The sequence below is a fragment of the Schistocerca gregaria genome, chromosome 4 (assembly GCF_023897955.1).
Source record: "Schistocerca gregaria isolate iqSchGreg1 chromosome 4, iqSchGreg1.2, whole genome shotgun sequence".
NCBI lineage: Eukaryota > Metazoa > Arthropoda > Insecta > Orthoptera > Acrididae > Schistocerca > Schistocerca gregaria.
This window is the reverse complement of record NC_064923.1, coordinates 264202533-264230368: the sequence shown is the minus strand read 5'-3', so window position 1 is coordinate 264230368 and position 27836 is coordinate 264202533. Positions and strand designations below refer to the sequence as shown.

The 27836-nt window shown below is 40.7% G+C and overlaps 1 protein-coding gene across 3 annotated transcripts in view; it reads left to right on the top strand.

Moving 5' to 3' along the window:
• Positions 1-27836, top strand: part of LOC126266824 (2-acylglycerol O-acyltransferase 2-like) — a 103312-nt gene that overhangs the window by 28006 nt on the left and 47470 nt on the right. Inside the window, exons 1-2 of one of the 3 annotated variants that reach the window (XM_049971377.1) lie at positions 1924-2049; positions 2966-3263. The exons of 1 other annotated variant lie outside the window; for it this stretch is intronic. The gene's annotated coding sequence lies outside the window, so the exon portion shown is untranslated. Of the gene's footprint in view, positions 1-1923; positions 2050-2119; positions 2215-2965; positions 3264-27836 lie in introns of those variants that run through there. One more of the 3 variants, XM_049971375.1, reaches the window with a different exon arrangement.

Below are 27836 nucleotides of genomic sequence, written 5' to 3'. Positions count from 1 at the left end.
CTAGTCAACTTTGCTCGAGGCACTCGAGATGTCGTTCGCGAACTAACAGAACCAAAGGAACGGTTCATAAAAATGATGGAGCGAGCGAGGAACCAATTCTAAGGAACGGTCTTTCATAGTTCACTTCGATTGCGGCCGTGCGTTGCCATATGGCAACGTTTGTAACACTTCTTAAAAATCGTTGATTCCACATCAACGACGAGTGTGTTGGCAGCACTGGATTCCGTTTTGCAAGTCTGTAAAGATCACTACAATGCAATAGTTTTAACAACACATTTAAATTCTGCGGCGTAAGCAGTGTTGCAACTCGTTGTTTGCTGAATGACAAAGAAAAATAGAGTATAAGTTCGAGTAAGTGTGCTTTACACAGTAACTTCTGATATATAATTTGTTTTTTTAGTATGGCTGTGCTATATAAAACTGGCTGTGCTTTAAATCCTATATATATAGGATTTAAAGCACAGCCATACTAAAAAAAACAAATTATATATCAGAAGTTACTGTGTAAAGCACACTTACTCGAACTTATACTCGATTTTTCTTTGTCATTCAGCAAACGAGTGAGATTATATATATATATATATATATATATATATATATATATATATATATATATATATATATATAATGAGGTTACTAGTTGCTGTGAAATAAATTGCGTTCATTTAGGCCGTTTGAACGTCGATGTTGCCATATGGCAACGCTAGGCGCTTGTACTCAGTATAAGGACGAATTTTCTCTTTTTTGTTGTAGAAGAGGTTTCTCGCTTACTGAGGTGCTGGAGATTCTTTATAATGACGATATTGAAAGTGATGTTTGTTTGAGCTCCAAATCCGAATGTACACACAGATGAAGATTGTGTATGTGCGGTTGCTGGACAACTCAGTTGTCACAATGATCTCTTCTTCACGTGGTGCACAAGAAGTTTGCCAAGTCAAGAGATTCTCGCAACTAAAAACGCGAAATATGATTCCCAGACCAAAACTGGTAGCCAAATATAATACATATATGGGAGGTACTGATCAGATAGATCAGAATCTAGCATGCTATCGCATTGCAATAAGAAGCAAGAAATGGTACTGGTGTCTCTACATGGATGTTAGATGTCGACATACAAAACAGTAGGAATTTGTATAATAATTGAAGAAACCAAACTATTTCTCAGCTTGATTTCAAGAGAGAAGTAGCATCAGTGTACTTGCAAAGACACCAAGCTTTACCAAAAGGAACTGGGAGAACACCTGCATCAACCCATGATCCGACAGCCACATATCAGATTCAATTAGGTTTGATAAGATTGACCACCTCATCCAGCACATAGGAGGAAAGAAGAAAAGGTGTGCACACAAGGACTGTAAATCTATTGTGAAAACATGTTCAAAGTGTAATGTGGTACTGTGTATTGACTGTTTTATTCCACTTCATGCAAAATAATGCTGAGTTCAAGATTTGATTTTTGATTATTAGTTGTACTGTGTTATAAGGTATCAATCGTATGATGAAGACTGAATAATAAATTTGCACAAAACTTGTATATGTAATAAGAAATTTCAATAAACTACTTATTTTAGTTGAAGTTGTAATCCATATAAATTTAGGTAGTGAAAGCGCCTAGCGTTGCCATATGGCAACATCAAATATCTCGCTAATGACGGTAATGACTTTCGTCGAAACAACTTTGTGTAATTTCTGCCTTTTACAGACATAATAAAGCAATTTTTTTAAAAAAATTCACGAACAAATGAATTCCGGCGCTAATGGGTTATAGTTTCCGGGAACGAGGTACGGTCGGTCTCGTTCCCGAACGGCACGTCGGCCGGTCTCGTTCCAGCCTCGGTCCCGTTCCTCTCTCTGTCTCGGTATCGCTCGGCCGGACTCGTCCTTCTTCGCGTGGCCACTCGTCGCAGTTCCACTGCCGACTGCCCATAGTTCAGTATGGAGTTGTTCCTCGTTTCGTTCACTACGCACGTCTCTTCTAGATCTGTTTCAAACCTTTTTTGAACTCAGAACTTCTGGTTCTTTTCGTATTCTATTCAGCGTCCATGACCAGTAATTAAAATGTATTTTATAATTGCGTAAATTATATAAAAATTACGTGCTATGTAATACATTTTTTCAGGTAACAAAGCGGCATATCAGCTTATTTCACTGTTTCGATAAACAGGAGAAAAAATACTTGTAAAAAGGCAAGATTTTTGTTATTACACATGCAAAGTAAGTCGGCACGGCACCCAAGTGGCTATTTTCCATCTTTTTATGATCCGAGGTAAAAAAGCATGTTCATTGTTATGGAAGGCAGACCGACTTATAATCGGATGAAGCCCGCGCTCCATAATTGTCTGGTGTCATATTTTGTAAAGAGAATATGATTACTTCTACAATATCATTTCAGTGGTACAGGGTGGCGCTTGAAAAATCGGCCACGATTACTAGACTGCTCATTGTTGTCCACCAATCGTTATCTGTGGTTTCGAGGTTGTTTGCATTAGCTTATTTGTTATTTCGTCACTGCCTAATTATTACTTGTTTATCTATTCTGCTCGTAGCGGTCAACAAATCGTGTGCAGTTGGAGAGCAGTCTGTACTCGGGGCCGGTTTTTCGTGCACCACCTTATATTATTTCACTGTGATCAGCCACATAATGCTACAGTTGGCTAAATAAGAGGTTTTGCAGAATCACGAAAATTGTTTCAGAATTGTGTTATGAGTAAAAACTCTGTACTCCAGGGGGAAGCATGTGCTCCCTCTTAGCGCCTTTCATCTTCAGTCACCTATGCTACTAATTTTCAATTCCAAAAAAAGAGCTATCACCAGTGAAGTAGTTCTTAAGGATGAACGAGTTTGCCCATCTCTACGAGTCACGTCTTGACCTTGGACCGTTCACTGTCTATATTTTGCTTCTTTTTCACAGTTCAGTACAACTTCTTTCTGTTCTAATGCTTGATCTGTCTTCTGTTTTTGACAGGCTATCTACTTGGCTCTCTTACCACAAAATCTTACGGGGGCGCGGTGGAGAGCTTGTCACCTCCCCTTCTCTCTTTGCTCCGTTTCTTTCGCTGATATTTCCTCTTCTTCCTTCCCTTCTCCTTCTCCCTCTGCCTCTGCCTCTGCCTCTGCCGCCTTATCTCTGGGTTTCCAATACAGAAATTTATTGAGAAGGCGATTGACGATATTGTAGTGCCGTCAGGGAGCATCACTCATGCCTCTGGTTTGAGAAGACTGACGACTTAAGTACGAACATTTCTCAAAAGAAAAAAAACCAGGTATGTGCTCTTTTCTTTTATAGCTAGTACTATCTATCGTTCTACTAAACTGAATGAGCGCGACACCATTGAAGTTTCAACCTCGAAAAAAGTTTATTAATACGAATTAGCTAAAAAAACTCATCCAATCTAGAAGTTACGCAAAGTAATTAGTTTCTGATGGGTGTGTAGTGGTCGTTAGTACTTAAGATCGTTTCAATAATTCTCACTATCCGTTTGAGTTGCTAAGCAACGTATCAGCAAAATTAAAATTTGTCGTATCCCAACAGTAAATCGCATCTCGCTTGCTTTAAGCATCAAGACGATTACTATGCTGCTCATGTAAGTCTTTGATAGTTATCAAGCTAATGTCCGTAAATTGTGGTTTATGTTACTGAATCACACACGCGACGATAAGGCCCGATAACCAGCCGCGTATCTTAAACTCCGCGCCGATATTTGAGAATTCGAGCGCGATTTGTTTGCACCAAAGTCGGGCCGTGGCTCCCTAGAGTAATTTTTAAATCAACCGCAGGTTGTAAATTAACAATTCTATGCCCATTCGTAAAAGTTACAGCAGATCCGCACTCGACTACTCGATCGCGCCCTCGAGCAACACGGAAGTTTTTGTCCTTACAAAGAGTAGACATATCATGCATAATGCAACAATGTGATTCACTATGTCAAAAAAATAATTCTCATTAAAACTCATTACCTATTAAATATTGTACATAATCAAATTCTTTACTCTGTAAATAATCAAAATTTAGAAATGAATGACATGTATAAAAATCTCGGGTTGATATGACGTCATGAGCCACTACTGGTTTAGACTCCTAAACTCACGTGACGCAAAGTAGAGCTGACTATATAGGACAAATTCATGTAATGTTACAAGCTTCCCTTGTGCGCAATATCCGCGATAGTGATTCTGTGATTGATGCGAATCTGTTTCTCGATTGGCTGGAAGTTGTCGCCTATGGTCGATGTCCATTGCCAATCTTCACAATCAGCATCACCCACGTGTGTGTGGCTGTGGTCAAATTGGTGCCACCCTTTCACTATCGCTAGGACGCGACATTTCGTCCATACGTCACCAGAATTTCACGGCGAATCTGTGTGCAATTTAGACATTTTGCACACAATCACCTTACTGTCCGTTCAGCTCTGCAGTACGTTTCCAGTTAACGCACCATTTCACTCCTCCCCCACCGCACCTCCTGTGATGCACCTTCTATCGGCACCGCAGCAGAACTGTCTGACAATGCATCACTTTTCTTGCGCAGTCGTCTTATCGTGGACATGTGACGGACTTCCTGAAGTTCTTACCTACCTTCGAGGAATTTCATTATTTGCACACTACGTAATTTTAATCTGCGTTCGTTCATGGTGTGATGGATAAAATACATGTATTTTCGTACCTGATTTTTGTGTAACTGAGTGATCGGAAAGGACTAATTCTGAACTCGACGGCACGTGCTGCTGATAATCTAAAAGTTGTAGTTTAATCGAATAAGTTCAAAATTTTTGATATACTGAAGAAAACTTCAAAGTGAGGAAATTCAACATAAATAACGAGAGTAGAGCCGGATCTTTGTATACAATGGGTTCGTGGGTCCTAACAGCGCAAACAATTCATAATGACGTACTGATTTCTCCAAAGACGTCACTCGGAATTCTTGTATGTTACCATCAGCAGAGATCAACTGCACTTGTCCTCGAGTTACGAAAGAATCGGTACTTGTGTTATTTCTCTGTGCTGCAGACATTAATAGGTTAGTGGGGACACTGAACAATATTCTGGCAATGGTTTGACAGTTCTGGGATATTTGGATACTTTGAACAACACTTTAATTACGGTTTAAATATTTGTTAGGATGTATTTTGAGTAACCGAAGAATTTAAAAAGTAAATGGCACGATGAAATTTCATTGCATGGAGTGGAAATCGGGCCCAGACTAACGCCTGTAACGTGCATTGGTCTACCACTCGAAACATTTTAGTGTACCCAGGTCCCAGACTGAAAGCTTTGTACTACGATAGCTCCTTTTTAGTGTCTCGTGTTTAAGACGGCCCCCTGTCTATCCATTATCAGCGGCCGAAGAGAGAAGGGTAAAGCAGAGAATATCTTGTCCGCTACCTATGCATTGGCTCAAGAATAAAACTGTCTCGTCACTGCAGTTAAATAATTTTGACTTTAATCTTAAATCGTTAAGAACAAAAAAATGATTCTTTGGTGGTGATAACCTCTTCGGGTTTCCATGCTCAAATGTACTAAGCTAGAAGCACGTTAAAACTGCTAAAACAGCAACCGCTCGGCATAAAGCTGTTAGACTATGCAACTCGACAGTAAGTTAAACTATTAGGCTGCGTTCACACTGCCGGCCGTGCCGGGCCGAGCCTAGCCTAGCCGGGCCGCCGCCCGCTTCGATATCAAACACATAGTTTTGAATTGCGGTGTTCACACTGGCGGCCGGGCCGCGCCGACACGGCGTGAGCCTCTCGGAGCCGAGCCGGCGACATCCCGAGTGTTTAATATTGCTTGCGCGAGCCGACCGCAGGCGCGATCCTGTGGAGCAGCACTGCAGCTTCTGCAGTACACGCATCTGTCTCCCTTCTGCTTTCATCACAAGTGTGACTGCACACGTCTTTTAAGATGTTACCTCACATTTCACAATCAGTGAGGAAAAGTTACGTCTATTATGATACATGAGAAATTACTTTTATTTCATTTATTTAATCTACCGTATTTACATGCATTTACAACAATAGCTTGCCAGCGATCGCGGCACTGCCGCCACTGAATAGTTCGCATTTACTTGGAGACAGATATGAGTGTCACTGAGGGACGGAAATGTGTCCCTACCAGATGACAATGAATTGTAAAGTCATGCTGTGGCAGTTCCTTATCAGTGGAAACAGAACCACTGAGTCAAAGGGCATTATCTCAAAACCCTTCGCCTATCAATCTTATCTTACAAGGTAATGAAAAGAATTCTGCAATGTCATCAGTGGCTCCACATGATGAACCATCACCACTGCCAAGCGCTGCATCATGAAGAAAAAAGTTGGAAAATTCTGGAGGAGTATTTCTGCGATTCTTCGTTGAAGGCACAGCAAGACATTACTCAAAATGACGAAGCTAATTACTTCCTAATAATTCTCAGGAGTCCCATAAACTCTCTTCCCCTAAGAGGTAAGCGTTTGCGAAATTTAAAATACAAAAGCATGACTACAATTAATTGGAGGTAGTGAATGCTGCACAAAGTTCTACTGCAAACCAAAAAGTGTGTACTAACGAATCTTACCATGTCGTTATACAAAATTTTTCTTCTGCTGTTATACTCTTGCGAAAACTTGTGTTCTGTTTCGAAATTTTGTCTTGAATGTTTTGCAGCACATACTGAAATGTATTATGATTCATTCTGTAATATGAATAAAATTTTTCAGGATAGTTTTTAAGTTCTTCATGTAAAGAAAAAAAACTCTCCTAAATGTCTGTCACTATTTATGGGAGGAATCCATAATCTCCTAGTTCTTCTGTACTTCATAACTCGACGAGTTACTGAAGAGTCAGAACAATACCAATAAAATAGTGAAGACATTGTTCTACACGACAGCACAGACTAGCTAAAGGCGAGCAACTGTTGACTGCAGCTGCATTTTCTACTGACTTGCTTGTCAGCTGTCTAAGGATGGGGATTTTTTAAAGTTATTTATTTGGCCTCCGGCAGCTAACAGCCATTTAGCCAAAGAGTGGGGATTACCTTGACAGTGCAGCGCAGCCCGCCAATGAAGAGAGAAAACAGTGAACAATGAAACGCACATCTGTGTTCATCTACAGTAGTTTCATTAACTCTCCATTATTTTTTCTGTCAAAGTAGACAACGAGACTACAGAATTGCGCTTCAGTTTCTGCAGTAAAAGTATCACAAATCTCCAGTTTGTTTTTGTGATTAGTTTTACACTACTTATCACTTGTAATTAGTCTTTTTTTCTGTCCTGCATTATATGACTACACTAAACCAAGTTGTAACCGCGCGAACTCCGTGTCTTGCGGACGCGACACTGACGCGAGGGAGTAGCTCGCATTTCTTGTGACCAGAGACAGATATGTGTCATTATCACTTCAAAAACTTTTTCGTACTTTCAGCTACATTTCATTCGCAACAATGTATGGTCTAAAACGGATCTAACAGAAAGCTACCCGCTACATAACATTTTCACTACAAGATTTGTAAATCAAGTGCACAACGTTGACAAATAGCATCATTTCACAATGACTGTTAAGAAATATGGAAAGACAAGTGATTTAATACGAAGCTAAGATGTTACACTACCACGTGTACAAAAAATCAGATTTTTTAGTCGCATACTTTCTTCAAAATCGGTTGGGAAGTGTTACGAAACTAAGAAATCACGCAAAACGAAAAGTAGACTTTTTCTTTTTTCACGACGTAACGCTTTTAAGGAAAAAATAAGTTCATAAAACGATGTGGCGAAGTCTTATATACCGCTAAAAATTTTTGAAACTTGAAAATCGGAGAAGTGGATTTTCCCTCGGCGCGGCGCGCCATGTGAATGCACTACACGTCGGCCTGGGCTTGCTAGGCACGAGCCGACCCAGCCCGGCCCGGCCGGCTGTGTGAACGCAGCCTTACGCTGCAAAACACGTCTGTGTGTGTCACATTTGGCGCATATCGGAGATGCAGTTTACTTACGTTCGTCGACGACACCAAAACTTCACCATTTGTATTATACTAACACGCTAATAAAAACGTCATAGATGCGTTGGTGAAACACAAGTAAACAGGCCTGATATTGGTAAAGAAACCGTCGTTGAACTCATCGACGATACTAATCTGACACGAAAGCAGACTTATCAATTCGGACACTGTAATAAGATCCTCGAACGCATTTGGTGGGTTTGCAGTGCACGCTATGTTGCCGCAATGCTTAGCTAGCTAGTCATGTTTCGTGGCAGCATCTTCAGATAAAAGTTTGAACAGAAAAGCATGGCTCGTTATGGGATGGGCACACGTTAATAAAAAGGATATATAGATTGTGATTCCTGATCCGTTATGAAGCCGGACCCAGCTCGTCTCGACAGGGGAGTCTTCATTTAGGTTTGCGGACTAGAGAACAGAGTAATAAAGCGAGAGGTTCTCCTCAGTTACAGATAACCAGAGTAGAAACCTTTCACTAGCAGAACGTATTGGATGCACACTTCCTGCCCTTCAGTTTTCCAATAAAACACTGCGTGACCTTGTGCAACAGGTTCTTCATTGATAGGAAAACTGAATTAGCCATGTATGTCAGAACTAAAAGCAAATCAGTTCCTTCCCAGAATGAATTTTCGTTCTGCAACGGAGTGCAGAGCCATACCAAGGAGGTTCTGCGCCGCCGCCCGGGCTACCGCCTGTCTCCCCCCCGTCTCCCCCCGCAAACTCCCCCATCGTGTAATATTACGTTCTCGAAATTTTCTACTCATATTTAGCAAATTTTACAATTCTTGTAAGTAGTTTTGTTTAAAAAATCCATTACTGAAAAATTTACTTACAAGAAGTATGTTTATGAAAATATTGCAAGCAAGTACTTAACTATATTATTGTAGTAAATAAATTACAAATTCTGTAAACCTTCTAAAAAGGAATTGAGGCACTAAGAACTGTTAGGAGCAAAAGCACACTGCGGTCGATTTTGAGATTTTAAACTGTATGCGTGCTCCTAACTTCTGCTGTTAACCTTCACGTAAACCAGTTTTATCTTTACTGTAGCGCACATCGTATACAGGATACGTAGGAGGAATGATGAGTATTAACACACATGACGGGAACGATCATTCGAAGCAAAAATTTGAGTACAGATAGGATCTAATATGTATACCTTAAGAGCTGTGTGTACTTCATTAGAAGAGGTTTCGCAACAGTTAAGATGAATAAGTACTCATATCTCGTAAGGTATGCATTTAGAGCCTATGCTTACCAGATATTTTTGTGTCGAATGATCGCTCCTGTCATCCCCGAATAATGACCATTCCTCCTGGGTCACCCTGTATGGAAAAATTTTACTAAAAGCTGCCTCAACGATTTCTCTGATACTTAGATGTGGGTCCAAAGCAAAGATCATAACTTCGTTGCTCTGCGCTGCTCAGTTGTCATTAGGGTTGCCAACGTAACTCAGTGTCTACATCACGTTCGTAGCAGTACTTCGCAACTGGAGGAAGATTGGCAATATCGTTTTGCGTGTCTAGGATGGCGGCGCTTGAAATCTTCATACGATGTGGTAAAATCCATGGAGCCGATCCTGAGTCACGCTCACATCAGCTAAATACATTCTGGTTTTGTGATATGTTCCAGTTAAATTACGTTCAGTATATTTCCTGTAACTCGCAATACAGTTCCTGCACAGTGGCGCAGTGCTAAAATATTTGTTCGAATGCAGCCTTCACATATGAGCGCAACGAGATCAGTTACGGCACTGGACGGAAACGTTAGTTCAACATTTCACTACATGAGCGGCTTACAACCGAGAATTAATTTTATGGAATCTGATTGCGGTCGCGAAAACCTGCGATCACACGAAGTCGAGTAAAGTGTAACCTACAAGAACTGGATCACAGAAATGGGCTTATCAGGTCATTGCATTAGGTGACTCGTCTTGGCGTCCTTGCCCTCTTGCTCTGATTCTTCGTGGCACAAACAGAACGATAGAGCTCTCTCTCTCTCTCTCTCTCTCTCTCTCTCTCTCTCTCTCTCTCTCTCTCTCTCTCTCTCTTCAATCAATAGCTATTTAGTAACAAATGATACTTAGTTTTACGTACAATCCTGATGGATGAACATCCGCAGTTGAGCATTATACCAGAGGTTGAAAATACCGCTTCAGTTGTAACGTTCTTTTATCATGACACGACCGGTTTCGGGCTCTTATAAACCCGCCTTCAGGTGTTATAAACTGGTGCTGTGCCCCCGTGCGCCGCGGTGGACCTGTACAAGGCGCGGTGTACTACCTATGAGTAGTACGGGAAGTATTGTTAAGTACGTACGTTTATTACTATAAACGAAAGTGCGATTAACAAGCCTCTCTGGGATTCATAGATTTTGAGAGTTTTTAACTAAGTTTCAATAATATTTGTGCTGACAGCAGGTGAGAAAGCACTGATCTTAGTGTATTGAATGAAATTATGGTAATCAGATCAATTAATTTCATGACGACAGCGAGAAAATAGACTACTCAGGCAGAGAAATTCGGTATCACAAAAACTGTTATCAGTTCTGGTACCACTTTCCAGATCATTAAACTGGGTTACGTTTCAGTGGAACATAAACGGGCTAGCTACGTTGCACTAATGACGGTGATACTGTTCCTATAGTACAGATATTTTTACACTGATTGAAAGAAGATAATTCAACGTATTTAAAATGGGACTCTCTCTCGGTTATAACTAAGATTTTGAATGGCACTTACTTTTCGACGTTCTCGTAAGTTTTCATTTAATAGAATCATAGGAGTATTTTGAATTAGTGGCAATTATCTGGATAGCAAGGAACAGAAATTAGTAAAATCTACTAGAATGCTCTTGGTAAATTAAACAGGGTTACCAAAAGCAAGCTTGCGATGTGTCTAAAGAGGAAAATTTGAAACATATGTATGTTATGTAGGTACAGATAGATTTTCAGTGATGAATCAGAAACTAGGGATTACTGAATAAGCATCATGGGAGATGTATGTTGTTAATTAATTATGATGGTAATGAAAATGAAATGTTTGTGGTCGGAACATTGAGGTATGCGAATAGCTGTTTGATGGAGCAAGGAAGTTTTTAATGAAACAGAAACAGTGTGGATGCTTGGGGGAGGGGGGGGGGGGGGGGGGGGAAGAGATGGTTGATGGTTGTCGACGCCGACGTCGCTGCCCTTTTTAGAACCTGAGTGTTCATATTAGATTGTGAAAGTGCTTTCTCCCTTGAAATATAACACCAGCCACTAAGCAGGACGAGCTCGCAACGCAGTATGACTACCGGTACACGTATACGAGTATAAAGCTCAAGAGATTGCAAAACTTTCGCAAACCGCAACCAAAATAAGGATTACTACTCGGCAGTTAACACAACTGAGAACTGAATTAGAAGGTTGGCTGCAAACACCGTAGTATACTGCCTCAGTGTTACAAATTTTATCCTATAGGTTTAATGTTGAGCGGGACTAAGGTTTGCTATTTGTGGCCTACGTTGCCTAATAACATGAAAATTTAGGGCTTGTATGGTGGATACAGCTTTGATGACATCTCTGTCGCCACGTGTCTCGGAAGACAGCATTAAGTCTAATTATATGTTGTAATAAGTTCTACTTCATCTCGTGTCAAGGTTCTTAGGAGTAGCAATTTGAGTTTTTGCTGATGCAGCTCTCTAGGAACGGAATGTACACAGTTAAAATTCAGTGCTGATAAATAGCCTACGCGTAATCTGGAGGAATAAATATCGTATTTGGTTATTGAATTGCTGATACATTCATGAGCCGTCGTTTCGATTAAGTAGCTTGGGTGCTCTGAAGCGATTTGATGTGGAATACGTGATAGCTGTTTCAGAGAGAACGAAGTTAGGATTTCCATTTGCTGGAGAATGCTAGAAATTTGAAGGACCTCAACAAATATCACCGCATGCAGGTGTCTTAAATTTCCTCAATGTTGAAAATCCACGAGTTCCATTCAGCCTACACTGCACGCCAGTTTGGGAATAACCGTTTTGTTATACACGACGAATAAAGCTTGATGCAATTTGATTCCTTGAATACTAGCAGTACAATAAAGTCTGTTAGCAAAATTTCGTCTCGTGCATATTTTTGGTATAATACGGACGTCAAAAGCATTTTGGCAACACTGTAATCGCTTGTGCGAAAAAGTACTTTGGTTTAATACTGTCACTGCGCTCCCTAGTTAGCGCATGGTTAGTTTTGCTTTAGAATAGTGTTCTATTCCAGGCCTAGCAGCATTTTTCGTTTTTGATCAGCCCAAAATGCTTGTAGCTTAATGTGTTTTTTTTTTCTTTTAAAATTGGTGATAGCAATTATTGGTCAGACACACAGGAAGACTCACGTTGAGTGACCATCAGCTAAAAATAAATTACCTGTCATAGGACAGGAATTACTACAAAACCTACCAACAAGAAGATTGCATATATACATACTATTACCTTCGGTAAGAGCGGCTACTTGTAACATTTTAAATAGTGTCGGTGACGTCTTTCGCAAAATTTCTTAAATCTCCATGGATCATGCTATTCTGAACGCTTCGCAGTATAACAGCATCGCAAAGAGCAGTGTGGAATGGCGCTACACTTCTTCCACAATTATCGACGCAAAACAGTAAACAAGTGGAATAGTAAAGCCTTTGTTTCCACATTTCCCTGTTAGTGTTGAATAGTTGCACATATTTTGCATAATATCTGCTGTATTTTCCGTATAACAATAAGACGCCAGATACTATATCACGCAGCCTAAAACTAGAAAATGAAATATTACGCCTAAACTCGGAGCACAGCTACACAGCGTTCAATTAAGGTATCCTTACATATTAGTGCTGCCAAATAGCATTTCTTTGACGTCTATTTTTTCCGAAAATATGCACGACATGAAATCTCATTAGACATTTTTATACCGTTAGTATGCAAGGAATCGTGCGGGGACATCAGTGTGTGCGAATTTGATTCATGCTCTAGACATGGCTCTGCAGATATTATTACAGTATATATTAAATAAATTTGTCACTATTGCGGAGTTACGAATGAATGGGGAAAAAATTGGAATCTGCTGTAATGGGCAGAGATTGCTTGTCAACACTGAATTAGTCGTTTCTGCTACACAGTATGGTCAAAGGTACAAGCAGAAAAATGGACTAGCTCGGGGGACTGTACTTGCATCACTGCTTTGCAACAAATGTACACGAAGAACCACTTACTCTAGTGAAGAATTCGGTGATTAACTTTCACCGATGATACGGCAGTGGCAGCCTAGTGTCGCATTTTTTGAAGAATTAAAAGCGAAGCTGACTACGTGTCTTTGTAACATCTCTCGTTGCGTTATGATCAAAAACTCAAAAACTTCTCTGACCACACCCATGCGTGTGCCGTTTGTCTCAGAAAAAGACAAGGCGCAAAAAGACAGTGAGGTTGCGTCAACTACAGTACAACGACATTGCAAAATACTTAAGTATGAAATTGGACAGAGTTCTTACCTTTAAACCGCAGGGAATGAACAGAGTTATGAAAATTGTGATCAGATATCAGTCTGCAGCTGTAAGCACAACTTGGGATGGGGAAACGTTGAGACTGCAAACATCAGCTCCAGCAGTGACTTTCTCTGCAGCGGAATACGTAACGTAAGTGTGGGAACCAAACTCATGCCATACAGTGCGAAGTTACCATCACGAAAGAGCGCATTGTCAGCGTGTCTCAGAACGACTCCCACAGATAAACTATAGTTGATTTGCGTAACAGCTCCTCACGAGACAAGAAGTAGCAGATCGAAGCAGATGACAGACGAGCGCCACCCTCTAGGACACAAGAAGCAGCCTTCGAGACTGGTAAAGAGCGAGTAGTTATTCGTGAGGAACAATGACTGAAACTGTGATAAGCTAGTATGATATCCTCTCAGAAGTCAGAGGGAATGCTGACTAGCTGAGAGCTACAATACACTATCTATGAACTTTCAGCCGACTGACATAGTTCTCAAGTTGAAAGGCTAACCCCGTTAGATGAGCATTCAGGAACAGGAATGACAAATGTACTTGTGTTTTGTACCAGAACGCTGGACACCACCTGAACCGTAATATCATGACCATCAGTTGCGCACAAGACCATCTTTACGGATACAGACAGTGCCTTACATGTGGCTCAACATAGGCCTTTGCATTTGCGTTTCATCTTCTGCTTACTATTGTGTGTGGATTGTTATTCCACACACCATATTTTTTGTATCATTGTTTTTAATGGTGTATAATAAGTAACCTTGTCCGGATTCAGCTTGGAGTTTCTGAAATTGTTTGGTTCAAGGACTTGATATCGTATTCTTAGCAGCCATGTTGCTATCTGTCATAAAAGCTTACCGTGAAGTACTGGCTGTAGTTTCTGTGCAAAGGTTTTACTGATTTTAGGTACGTCTACTAGAGCAGAGGCTGCTTTACATGTAAGACGTTCGCGTGATTCGTATTAAATGCTAGTGAATAAATTATTGGATAATGAAGTGTAGACTAGAATTTGAAATGTCTGCATTCCTTCTTGGCATTATTGTGACTTTGGGTTGTTAAGAATATACCAAAAGGCACCTGCTTATGAGAGAAATAGTTTGTAACACTCTGGAAAAAATCAATACGAATATTTGAGAATGCTGACGAAAAGGAACTTGCACTGTGTACTAGTATAATATTCGTTACAGAAAGGGCTAAAGAATAAATTTTTCCTTTAGCGTAATACGTGGAGGGGACTGCAAGACAATTGAAACCCACTGTTAAAATTTAATATGGTGCTGTGACAGACCGTGGTACCGTTAAGTGTTCCTATGAAACACCATCTTTAATAATTAACACAGAGGTTCTTTATCTTGTCAGGAAACATGTGAACGCCGAAAAGGAAACTGCCCTCAGACGTGGTATATTCGTTTCCATAAATTTCCTCAAATTAAATAAGAATTTTCCAAATCACTCGGCGTGCTAGGGATGTAAGTAAATGGAATCTAAATATTTTCTCTTTTCGAATGTATCGGAAGCGAGCAGATTGCTTCACAGTTCCCTACACACTATGTTACGTATATTTGTGGTTCTAAAATATTCAAAAGACGTGTATCTATTTCTCAAAAACATTTCTATTAACAGCAATTCATTACAATATAGCGTAAATAACGGCCGTCGTTGACATCAGTCGGAATTCTCAAATGTAATACTTCTGAGCCGGTGAGGAACAACGTCCGTTACTGAGACCACCCTCATAATTACTTGTATTGCTATACGAAACGAAAAACTGTTTTTACGTTTTACGAAATTCCATAAATCGTGTATACAGTAAATGACGCTGAAACATAAATGTGCCTGTGTGCGGACTGACAATTGTTGCTGTGAACTCGAAAGGATGATAAATGAGCGTATTAGCTACCATCAGATTCTTTCAGAACAGCAGATTAAACCAAATCCGTTGCAAATTAAATTAATTTTGCATTTGAAAGACTGATAAATTTAACATGTTAAAGCATATCCACAAAATGAAATGAGATGTAAAACCCATGAAATAATTATATAGCGGAACATAATTTGTTCCTAATGGTAAGCTTCCAAGACCGGTAGTTTGTTTAAAATACATCACGGTTGCCGTAATGCGAACTAAGTGGTGGTCGCATTTGGTGGAATACAAACTTAGTATTCTACAGCACCGTTCGTGAGTAAAGCTACTAGAGGGAAACCAGACACATTTGTCCGTACCTGCGTCACTTCCGAACATTCGTTAATTAAATTTGTGACACCCGCATAATATATTTGAATGTGCAACAAGCGTAACACTACCTCTATTCAAGGCCCATTTGTAACACAATGATTTTCTACGCTACCATCTGACACGTGTTTTGTTAGGTGCCTAGACGACAGCGAAATGACGAGTTTCAGTATGGCATCAAGTGGAGTTAATTCGTGCTGCCAACATGTCCCTAAGAGTCAATTTACAGCCCTGTTTCCTTCTCCTTAGCGTGCATACTATTAGTATGCCTGTACCGAAGTACTCTTCGTAGATTTCTGTTTAATACAAGATCCTGAATATTTATTATGATTTTATCAGGAAATATGTTATCTGGGAAAAAATGTTAGAAGCGATATTTTGTTCCTAGTTTGTCCTGTAAGCCAGCAAAATGTTAGTAAAATTTTGTGTAGGGGAATTCGCTGATTGCAGTTATATTTAAAGTATGGTAGCGGACCTTTGTAAACAGCTAGTCATCTAAGGCCTATAGAAGCTTCCAGATCTGTACTACGTAAATACTTTATTTACTGAAGCTATAAACAGCTATAAAGTGCCCAATTTCGACCTAAAAATGTGAAACTTCTGTTGTATGTATGCACTCAGAGGCAAATACAAGATTCATAATCCGTTACTAAATTGCTAATGACAGTATTGTCACAGTTCAGAGACGCTTCTACACTGTTCGAAGGAATCAGGGGAACACGCGTCAAGCCCGGCGTCTTAAATCTCTCTTGACTCAGGCGGTACCTGTGGTGTCATTGGTTTTGTTATGCAGTAGTGTAAGGCGACCCTTCAGAAGGTAGGGTGTACTGGTGTCCCAGTGTTTTCTAGTGAGGCACACAGATCGAAGTTGTCGTTTGTGGACGTTGTATTCAACCAGGCACATGCAATGCGATATCTTCATACAGTGCAAGTTGCAAGGGCGGTCTGTTTGATCCAAAAAGGATGAACTTATGGTCGTGTTGCCAATGCCTTTCAAAGCTTCATCCATAGATTGTGGACACGCTACAGGGAGACAGGTCAGTACATGAGGAGAGTTGGACAAAGTCGCCCACGCCGTACAATCGCACACGAAGACTGATATCTGACCATCGGCCTTGCCCGGCGTCGTACAGATACCGCCAGAGGACTGGAAGACTGTCTCGGAAAGGCCAAAGGAGCCACTGTGTCGTATGAGACTGTAATGAACGGGTTGCGAGAAAAGACCTTACAACCCGGACGTCCTGTTAGAGTATCGTGCTTGACACATCCTGTAGCTCGCCAAGAGCTTTGCCATTCCCATGTGAACTGGCAACTTGGTCTCTGCCGAAACGTCTTACTGACAGACGATTAGATATATACCCAGACGAAAGGTGATGGCCGTGCTCGTGTGCAGAGACACGTGGTGAGAAATACGTGCGAGATGTTGTTCAGGAAATCGGCATTCTCAAGGGTCTTTGATGTAATGGGGAGGCTTGAGTGTTGACAGCCACACAGATCTTGTCTTTGTTCAAGGACACCGAACCGCCAGGCAGTCCATGGAACAGATCCTACTGGATCATGTGGTGCCTGCGGCATACGGTGGTGGCCCTGAATTCCTTCTAATGTCGAGGTCTGTATGGCGGCAGTCGGCAGGGATGGCTTGTGAAGCCTGGACATTGTGAAGTAATAGAATGGCCGGCGGTGAGTCTTGACCTTAGCCCCATCATGCATATGTAGAACATGTTTGACAGGCGTGTCTGTGGTCGTCCTGTTCAACAACACTCTCAAAGAACTCCGATGGACCGAGCGAGTTGGCGCAGTGGTAAGCACACTGGACTTGCATTCGCGATGACAACAGTTCAAACCCGCGTCCGGCAATCCTGAGTTACGTTTCCCGCGATTTCCGTAAATCTCTTAAGGCCAATGCAAGGATAGTTCCTTTGAAAGGACGACTCACTTAATTTCCCATCCTTCCATAATCAGGAGGGAACGATGACCTTACTGTTTGGCCACCTCCCCCAAATAAACTAACCAACCAATTCTCATGGGCTCTTATTGAAGAACGGCAACGGATATACGGAGCATGCCAGGCAGTGATAAAAGCTCACGAAGGGCAAACACGTTATTACTGAAGCACTCAAAGTCGAATGAAAACTATTCAGGAAGACAGGATTAATGATTATTTCCACTTTGTTTTCTACAACTGTGGGGCATTTCAGTTCTTTTTATGTAAACTATCGAGGATGTAACGATGTTTTGTTGTGTCCTTAATGTGTGAAAGATAACGGCACCATTTGGTAACATAGACCTTCCTTAATTATTACTCAGTGGATAATGGCAGAGGGCCAAAATAATGTTCCATTAATTCTTTTGAACAGTGGTTAAAATTTTATCGTGGAATAATCTTTCTGGACATATTATGGTTTTATTACTATTAAAAAACAGAGGCTCGTACTAAGAGAGACAATCATAAACATAGATCATTTTCCGACAATGGAAAACTTGACAATACAGACTTGTCTTTATATATAAATTGTTTCTATTAGAATTTGTACTGCACTTAGAAATTAAGCTAATAAAGGCAGAACTGATAACTTAAAGACGCGTACCAAGGGACAAAATAACAGCTTCATTGGAGTCGCCATATAATAGCATCAATCTGTTGATTTTATCACGAACCCCAGCACAGCAAAATACTGTATTCAAAATCAATACTGCTTGCACCACCGGAAAGTGCACTGCACATAACGTAATGGACATTAACTCGTCATGCCCGGTTACCCATAGTTTCATTTTGTGTAACGAGCCACCCCCACATTGTGGTTATGGAGCTTTACAAACAGCAGCACTTATCTTGGTGGAATGCTCCCGTCTTTTGGCTCTCGGTGTTAAGTATCAGTGCCTCTAATACTGGTGGACGAATCACGGACGGTTGACTTGGTTCTTAGTTTTCTCCGTGATAGTAGTTGCTATTCTCAGTCATAAGGTGGAGTGGAGGCAGGGTGATTGAGGATGGGATGCGTCCAGCTGTATGCTACGTCTGTAGGTTCCCCGACACTACCTCCTTGACCAGGCTACTCTTCTATCCTTCTTTCATTTATTCTAATCACATTTAGATTGTCTCCTTCCTGGCACACCCAGTTTTCTATACTAGGTGTAGCACTGTTGGAATAGTGGGCGCTCTTGATTGTGATGGATCAGGTAGGGGTGGTAGAGCTGTGGGTGGGACGTTTCCTGTCGCATGGAGACACTCAGCAGCATATTTCTCCATTTTCTTCTCTTCTATTATTCACGGTACAAAAATGTCAACTTTTAGCCACCTTACTTATCTATCAGATAAGAAAACGTTCTTGATGGGCGTCTCTACATCAGAACGCACCACTCTTGGATCGAGGGACTCATAACCTTGTTGTATGATTCCTTACACCCCCCCCCCCCTAAAAAAAATCAATCCATCAAGCAACCAACGGGCATTACCGAGCTGGTGTTAAACTCTATTTTTCCCTCAGCCCAATCAATAAATTAGGCCCTTCTGAGTAGATGACAACTGAGTCATTTGCATCTGATAGTGTAGCCTGTTAATATTTTTTTGCATACATACCCATGGAACACGACAAATTTCTCGAATTGGAGCAACACTTAATAAGTTACATAAAATGTCAGTGAATTACGTGGTTCATACGCTCTCTAATATTTTTCGTTCGGATGACTAAATGGAATTCTCATGCCGAGATAAAAACTGAGGTACCTTAGAACATGCAAACGAGGTGATTTCGCAACCACACTAAAAGCTTTTGTTTCGTTTTGTGTATCGTATGATACCGCTGTGTTGTTCGTTTTGTATCTTAAATATGAGGGTAATACAAAAAGAATATAAGGACTCTGGTCTGACGCATTTTTCCCGTAAACAATTGAACTGGTTCACTGTTAATCTAATAGTACGCCGGAACTCGGAAAGTTCAGACTGTCACCATACTTGCCATTGTTGATTTGTTCACCAAATGATCTCCCCTCTTAGTGTCGGCCTGCAGGGTCACATTTTTTCCCCTTGTGCCGATATTCGTAATTAACTCTTAACCATTTGCCATAAATCTAACAAAATGCTGTAAAACTTCTGAAGGCGCCTTCTCCTGGTGGAGGTTGACGGTCCACGTAGCCAAATCTGAATGTGACGTTGCAACATGGAAGGCAGCGGTACTATTTATGTCCTCCAGTTCCTTCGTCTTCCAGCAGACCTGTTCTTTGTATTTTCCCCTTCAATGATGAGACATAATATCTGGTATCTTTTGCCTGTTATCTATCCTGGATATTAAGTTCTCCTTTATTTTACAGTGAGCAATAGTTCTTTTTCCTTTTTCATCTGATGACCTTGGTTTGAAATCTTCAGCATACAAGTATGCGTAACAGACGGCGATAAAGATATTTCAAACGCATCATCGCTTCTTTTCTATAGATATTGGTCAAGGGTCCAGCTTTCCCGTCCATAGAGAAAAATGAACACGTAGCAACGAATCACTCGCATTCTCAGTTGACTACTATCCGACGTTAATAAAAGTTTATGCTAATAAATTGTCTCCTGAGCTGTCCTGTTTTAGGTCTGATCTTGCAGTCACATCGCTAGTTCAACACACAAGTACTTAAAGGGGATACTTGTTCAATCTCATTTACTTTTAACAAGATTGCTTGGATTCTTCTTTGGAAGAAGACCAACACTGGTCTCGGAAGTGTCTTCAAACAGGCCAGACTCTTCCCTGCTCTGCACTAAAACGTCTGTCATGTGTTGGAGTGCAGGTAGATCATTTGCTATGACAAGTGTCTTCTGCATACCTAATATTGTTGCTTATCATTCAGTTCATGATGATTCCGTTGCTTTCTACCGCCAATACTTTTTTCAGAATACTTGTTAACAAGCGAGGTGAACAGTATACAACCCTGATCAACGCCTTCACTAATTGTAGTCACTTCTGCTGTTCCTTGGTCAGTTGGTACAGCTGCGGTCTGCTTCTAACATAATGCGCTGATGATGCATAAATCGTTTTCGTCTATAGCAGTTGACCCCAAAATCTCCATCTTTTTGTCTCTCTCGCAGTCAAAGGCTTTTTTTTATAGTCGCTGAAACAAGCGAACACAGTGACATTCGTATGTCTGCACCTCATCATCACTAATATTTTCAAGGAGATGAGTGCTTCACGAGTTAAAACCGTGTCGAAAGCCAAACCTGGTCACGTTCAAATGGGATTCACATTTAGTGTGTGTGTGTGTGTGTGTGTGTGTGTGTGTGTGTGTGTGTTTCGCAGAAATATTTTGAGTACGTGAGACATCAGACTAATCATACGATAGTCATAAAGATGTACGGAGTATAAAAATTTATCTCGGCCAGTCATACGATATCTTTCCTGGTGCACAGATAACGCTGAACAACGTTATTGGGAGGCTAAGACCAATTGACTTCTGCTTAGCTATAGAAACTTTAACTAAACTCCATCCGGACCGGTGACTTCTCCATTATTCAGTTTAATGACCTATACCACCTCACTACCGATAAAGTTACCTCATATGTGAAATATTGGGTCGTGCCTCGCAATCACTGTGCAGCTTTTACGAAAAATAACCGGCATCATCTTTCTGTAAGTTATTATTGTTCAGGAAACAAATTAATCAGCAATAGGAAAGATTAACACACAACCGTTAACATATGCAGCACAGCAGCTTTATTGAGTCATCAAAAGTCCAGTTTCAGAACCTAAATAGCTTGTTGATCATCTGCATCAGAATATTTCTGCTGCTACGTTCAATTTAATTCGTTGATTTTCCGAATCATTTGCAATTGAAGTGGGTGCTCTGGATTAGTTTGAAGCGTAAAATTCCTTTGGAAAAGTTGTTAGCTTGTTGATAGTTCGTTTAACCTTGTCTGTCGCATTAGAGAACAGTTCAAACTGAACCTGGATATTTCCATTTCATTCAATGGAACGTTGACGGCTAGGAACATCAATGATGAACATTTGGATTAGATTTTTTTCTTTTCTGTGTATACTTTAAAATAAGTTCCTGTGCAAAATAACTGAAATTTGAAACTGTCATTCAAGCTTTTTTAGTGAACTTTTATCAGAACCTTTCATTGTCAGTTTTTACGAGTGCAAGATTCAATGGGATCAAGCTAAAATTTTCTAAAGCGTTGCCTATGAAAATATTGATTAGTGGCATCTTTAAAACTAGGACCAATTTCTTCATGGATACAAGTGATCGTTCGGCTAGTTTAGAAAATAAACCCATTTGATACTCTTTAAAATGTGCTTTAACGTGTAAAAAATGTTTACAATTTTGCTCATTGTATATCCATAACCGTTGCCTGCCCTCATGCTTCATTACAACGGACGCCTAACCGATGTTTGAAATGATTAAACTAACCTGAATTGGTAGACAAATGTGATGGATTATCCTCCGCTTTAGTGAAATCTGCAAGGAAGTTCGTAGTTTTATCGCCTGAAGCATCAACAATACTCTCAGCCATTGAAAACTCCGTTTCTTTATTGAAAATGGCTTTGGTGCGCGCTTGTTCGTTTAGAAATACCCACTTGCCTATTCCGTTTCACTTGAAAATCAGAACCTTTGGTCTGCGGTAGTGACAAGATAATGAAAAATACTTGCCAGCATTCATTGTTAGCACTTAACATCAACTGATGGTGCAAAGCTTGCACCCAGTACGCAAAATAGACATGTCAGGTACAAGCGAAAACTTTCCACCACATGTAGCCAAAATAACCGTCAACAGTAAGCACTAGGGAAGATTTGGGCATATTGGCCCTACGTACCTTTCCGATGTCAACGTTTGATGAAAGTGGAGAGGGTCTAATAATCCTGAATATTATGCACGTCGGAGTGGTTAACTCTTCTCTTCCCTCCCCTCCGTATCCACCACAAATTGATACAGATTTTGCCAGAATATGATAAGATACATAGTCGTCCTGACTTGCGCATTCATGTGACGTGCAGCTTTACCGTAATTTCACAGCTAAATCTCTGGTAAAGAGAGAAGTGGTTTAATTCGACAATGGACTACACACGGGAAAGTATCTGTCAACAGTTAAATCACCACCGTCATCTCCGCCACGACCCAAGGGAACTAAAATTACTGTCTTGTAGACGTCGGAGTGAGTGTAGGTGGAGCGTTGTTTAGAGAACGCTGGAGACCGATAACGGACGTGGTCTGTATAAGCAATCAGCCCAGCATTCACCTTAAGTTGTTTGAAAACCTCACTGTCATCTTTCTTCAGTGGTCAGAAAGATATGGTCCGGTATCTCCCACATTCAGCGCTTCAACAGTTATCACTTACTCCTTATGACGTATGCTAGAACTGTTCTTTTCCAAAGATTTTCACCTAAACGGGTAACTAAAGAGTCTGAAAGTGTCAATACTTCACTTCAGTGTAATTGTTCCCAACCTTTCTGAGATCACTCTCCCCAGATATAGTAGATCCCTGTCTCCACTGCCATAAAAAAATAGTCTAACTAAACTTTACAATGAAGCTTTTTATTAGGACATTTTATTTTTAAAATGACGAAAGATAAATGTACGCGTTTTATTAAACCACGAACTAATGAGCCAGAGAAAATTGGCAGTACTTATTTCGAACAACCTTTTTTGTACAAGTGCACTGCGTCTTCTACCTACTATTTCTTCCCAGAAAAGAAAGGCAACTACACACATGGAGTGTAGGTACTTACTACAAAACATGCATCCTCTGCTCCACTCCTCTCCATAGCGACGCTTGCTTCACGCGCACACTGCATCCACATTTCAAATAAACCAAGTTAGCATGTGTCCACTATGCACAATATTTGCACAATATTTCTGAAATAAAAATTGCAAGAATCCAGGCTGCTATTGCTTTGTATCTGACCAGTCAATAGTAATTTTATGTAGGCCCTACAGCAGCATAGTAGCCCTTACACAGTCACTGTTGCGGTTTTCGGTCATTTAGTTGATTTGCTATTATGAACTATATGTCGAAAATATAGTTGATACATTACACAAGCTGTAACCTCCTCCACACTGTCATGTGTTACGGTTGGTGTTTAAAAAACATAACTATTGAAAATTTATATAAATCAGTATTAGTCTTACGACATAGTGACAGTAGTAATAATTTTTTAGTAATAGTGTACTTTCGGGGCCGATATAAAACTGAACTAGTTTGTTTTTACTCCTCCTAAACCACATCCTTAGTGTATCGGTACAACTTCGTCCGGTAAAGTGTTTGCGTGACAGAAATCTTGTTCTTTGCTTTCAGTAACCAAACAGTACCTGTCGTCTGTAGAGGAAGCGTACCGTTTAATACTCTAGTCAGTTTTGAAGGGGGAAACAATATATACAAGATGAATTCGAACTCCACTGTCCAAGTTTTGGAGATGGTTCAAGGATATTTACTCAGTATTTCAAATCAGGAATACATTATCTCCGGTGACTCGTTAGAACAGCCACATTTTGTTTCATCTCTTATCCTCGTTCTTATTTAACTTCGTATCTTTATTGGACTGGAGGCATCTGCGGAACAGAGGAAATGCAAAAGATATGCGCTATTTTTCTGGAAATAAACTTGTTCCATTTAGTAACGGTACTTGGTGTTAGCAACAGTAATATGCACTTCTTCTTCGCCCTCAAGTTTGCACTGACTAGTGCTCAGTTCGATCTCGGATTTGTTTTCCCGGCAGTATTACTTATACGTTAACATTATATAAATCAATAAAGGTGGGTTTACTGATAAGGAGCTGGCCTACAAGCACCTCGCGTGTGATTTCACTGAATGCGACGGTAGAGCGGCACGATGCCGTGATGAGGTGGTCCACAGCGACAGCATCTGCCTTGCATCTGTTGAGGTTGTTGCATTACTCTGTGTTTCATGTTGAAGCTTTTGGTGACTGAAAATTATAAGCTTTTTCACTGTTGATAACGTATCTCCATAGAAACAGAGGTAATGAGGGTAACCGAACAGATTGTAATTACATTACTGCTCTGAATCGGACCATCAGAGTTGGAGGTTTATCCTGTAACGTCACTTCTTTGTAACTGCCAGGTACGTCGCCGCTAGATGTTAAAACACCAGTTCCTTAGCTTCTCTGCTTTTCTTACCCATACTCAGTTCGAAGGAGGTCGTTTCTACGAATGGGCGGACAAATGCTCGGAATGATCTCTTGCCTTCAGGAAATCTTTGAAAGAAATTATAGATGGCATGGTTCAATACGAACATAACTCTTTTGCGTGTTTTTCAGATAATGTCCATGTTGCTGACATGGAGTAGACTGTATGGGGACGATACTATTTAAATTTGTATAAAATGTCGACAGATACATTAGGTTTAAAGGGACTCTGGAAGTGTTTCCTGCGTTCGGTTTTTGGTATATTGTTAAATACAATGAAGTGACCAGTTATGGGATAGCGATATGCACATATAGGTATGGTGGCAGTAGCGTGTACACAAGGTGTAAGAAGACAGTACAATGGCGGAGATGTCATTTGCACTCAGGCGATTCATGTCAAATTGTTTACGACGTGATTATGGCTGCAAGACGGGATTTAACGAACTTCGAACGCGGAACGGTCGACGCATGGGTCATTCTGTTTCAGAAATCGTTAGGGAATCAATACTTACGATATCCACAGAATGTAGCGTCAGCCGAGAACACCAAATTTGTCATTTCCTTTCACCACGGCAACGAAGTGGCAGAGTGCGTTGATCATCACTAATCCCTCCAAAGCCGGAAAAGTCCATTCATCCCTGATTGTGAGACATCGTCTTATATGAAACATGATTAAGCTGCTCTCAAATTTTAGACAGTTTGTATAACCTCGTATGATTTTTACATCTACATCCATGCTTTGGATGCCAGCTTAATGGTGAGTGGTTGAGAGTACTTAGTGTACCACTGTCACTTCCGCCTTTACTCGCGCGACCGCTACGGTCGCAGGTTCGAATCCTGCCTCGGGCATGGATGTGTGTGATGTCCTTAGGTTGGTTAGGCTTAAGTAGTTCTAAGTTCTAGGGGACTAGTGACCTCAGATGTTAAGTTCCATAGTGCTCAGAGCCATTTGAACCGCCTTTCCTGTTCCAGTCGCATATAGTCTGTGGGAAGAAATATTGTTGGTAAACATCCGTGCAAGCTCGAACCTTCCTAATTATACTCTCATAGGGATGTACATAGGATGAAGCAATGTGTTGGCTTCCTTGTATACAGACGTAATCCCTCATAATTCTAACAGTAAACCACACTGATGAAGAACGCCACTCTTGTACCGCTGCCATTGGTGGTGGATGAACATGGCGCTGGCGCTTTCTTTCTTGCTTGCTCAATGAACAAAAGGAAACGCGCTAATTTTCTTTCGAGCTTGTCCTCTGTCAATCCTATCTGGTATGGATTCCAGGTAGACCAGAAATATGAAAGTATTCGTCGAAGGAGGGTCTTGTAAGCTACATCTTTCTTTTGGAGAGTTTGCCGATGAAACTACGTGGCATCCGCCTTACGTGCGATTAATTTATGTATGCATACTGAGATATTTTAATGAACGCGCGTTTCCCGTTGTTAGCAATCGTGTAATCGAACAGTACCAGGGTCATCACACCTATTAGTACACAATGCGCTCTTTACTTCACGCTGAAGGTAAATTGCCACTCCTTGCACCAAGCGTCGATCTTCCGCAGGTCTTTCTGCTCTTCACTACAATTTTCTAGCGTTCCGATTTCTCTCTGTACAACAGCCTCATTTACCAAATCGTCACTGAACTTCGTTATCCACTAGGTGATTTATATGTATTGTGAAAATTGTTCTGTAACACTCCCTCGGTTACGCCTGAAGCTACTTTCACGTCCGAAGATAACCTCTCCGTTACGAATAAAACGCTGCGTTTCGTTTGCCACGAGCTCTTCAGTCGAATCACACCGCTGATGTGATATTACATGCGCTGGTATTTTAATTAGGCGGCAGTGCGGGAACACTATTGAATGCATTCCAAAGTCTGGGAACAATGCACTCTAAACGGTTTCTACTGCTGTCTCGTGGACGAACGGGGCGAGCTGGATTCTTGTTTGCGGGAAGCGTTCTCTTACAGACGAGATTTTTGATCTCGAGAAATATAAGAATATAAAACGTGTATGAAATTACAAGAAACCGATATCACAGATATCATTATCGTCGTTTTCCAACTAAATTTTCCCGGATATGGTGTGGAATGGCTCGCTATCTCCTATGTCTTCAGACATAATGTTTCATGACAACTTCCCATTTGCGTAGTTTCTCTTCCACATCTGATCTTGCAGTCTCTATCCAGCGTTTTCTTGGTCTTCCCCGTGATCTCCTTCCTACGAGGTTCAGCTTCAAATACCTTTAGCACGTCTTTCGCTGTTCATTCTCATTATGTGCCCATTACCACTGAAGCTTTTATTTCTTTGACACTGCTAACAGGAACCTCAGTACCAGCTACTTTTCTATTCAACTCATTCCTGATTTTGGCCTTTCTAGTTTTTTGGTTCATAGTTCTAATGAACCCATTTTTGTTGCCTTGAATTCCGCTGAGGTAGAACACATGTTTATAAACAATATGGTACGAAATAGGTGTGGTACATGGTCGCTTTTGCTTTTCGTGGCATTTTTATCCTTCAAGAGAAGATTCCTGGTTTGACTGTAAAAAAAATGGATCCTTTGTGTGTCCTGCTATTTCCTGCTTAATCTTACGCTTCCTAGGTAGTTGAAATGGGAAACAGATCCTAGTTTGACTTCTTCTAGAAATATATTTGAGGTTGTTCCTTGCCTGATGGTCATTTCTACTGTCTTTGTTTTACTTATTTGCTTATCTTCTCTTCGAATAGACGTCAGAGGTATAGTTCTATAATTTTGCGCATCTGTTCCACGGCCATTCTGCAAAACGCTTAAGACGAGCGTTTAATTTTTGGCACTGTGACACTTCATCCTCATTACACGAAATGTATTCGCAATTGTGAATATGGACAACTATAATGGAATGACAACGAAAATTTGTGCCAGAGACTCGAACCCGAATTTCCCGCTTATCGCTAGCGGTCACCTTACCATTAGGCTACTCGAGTACGCTCCACGGTTAGACCCAAATTTCCTCATGTCGTGTCTAT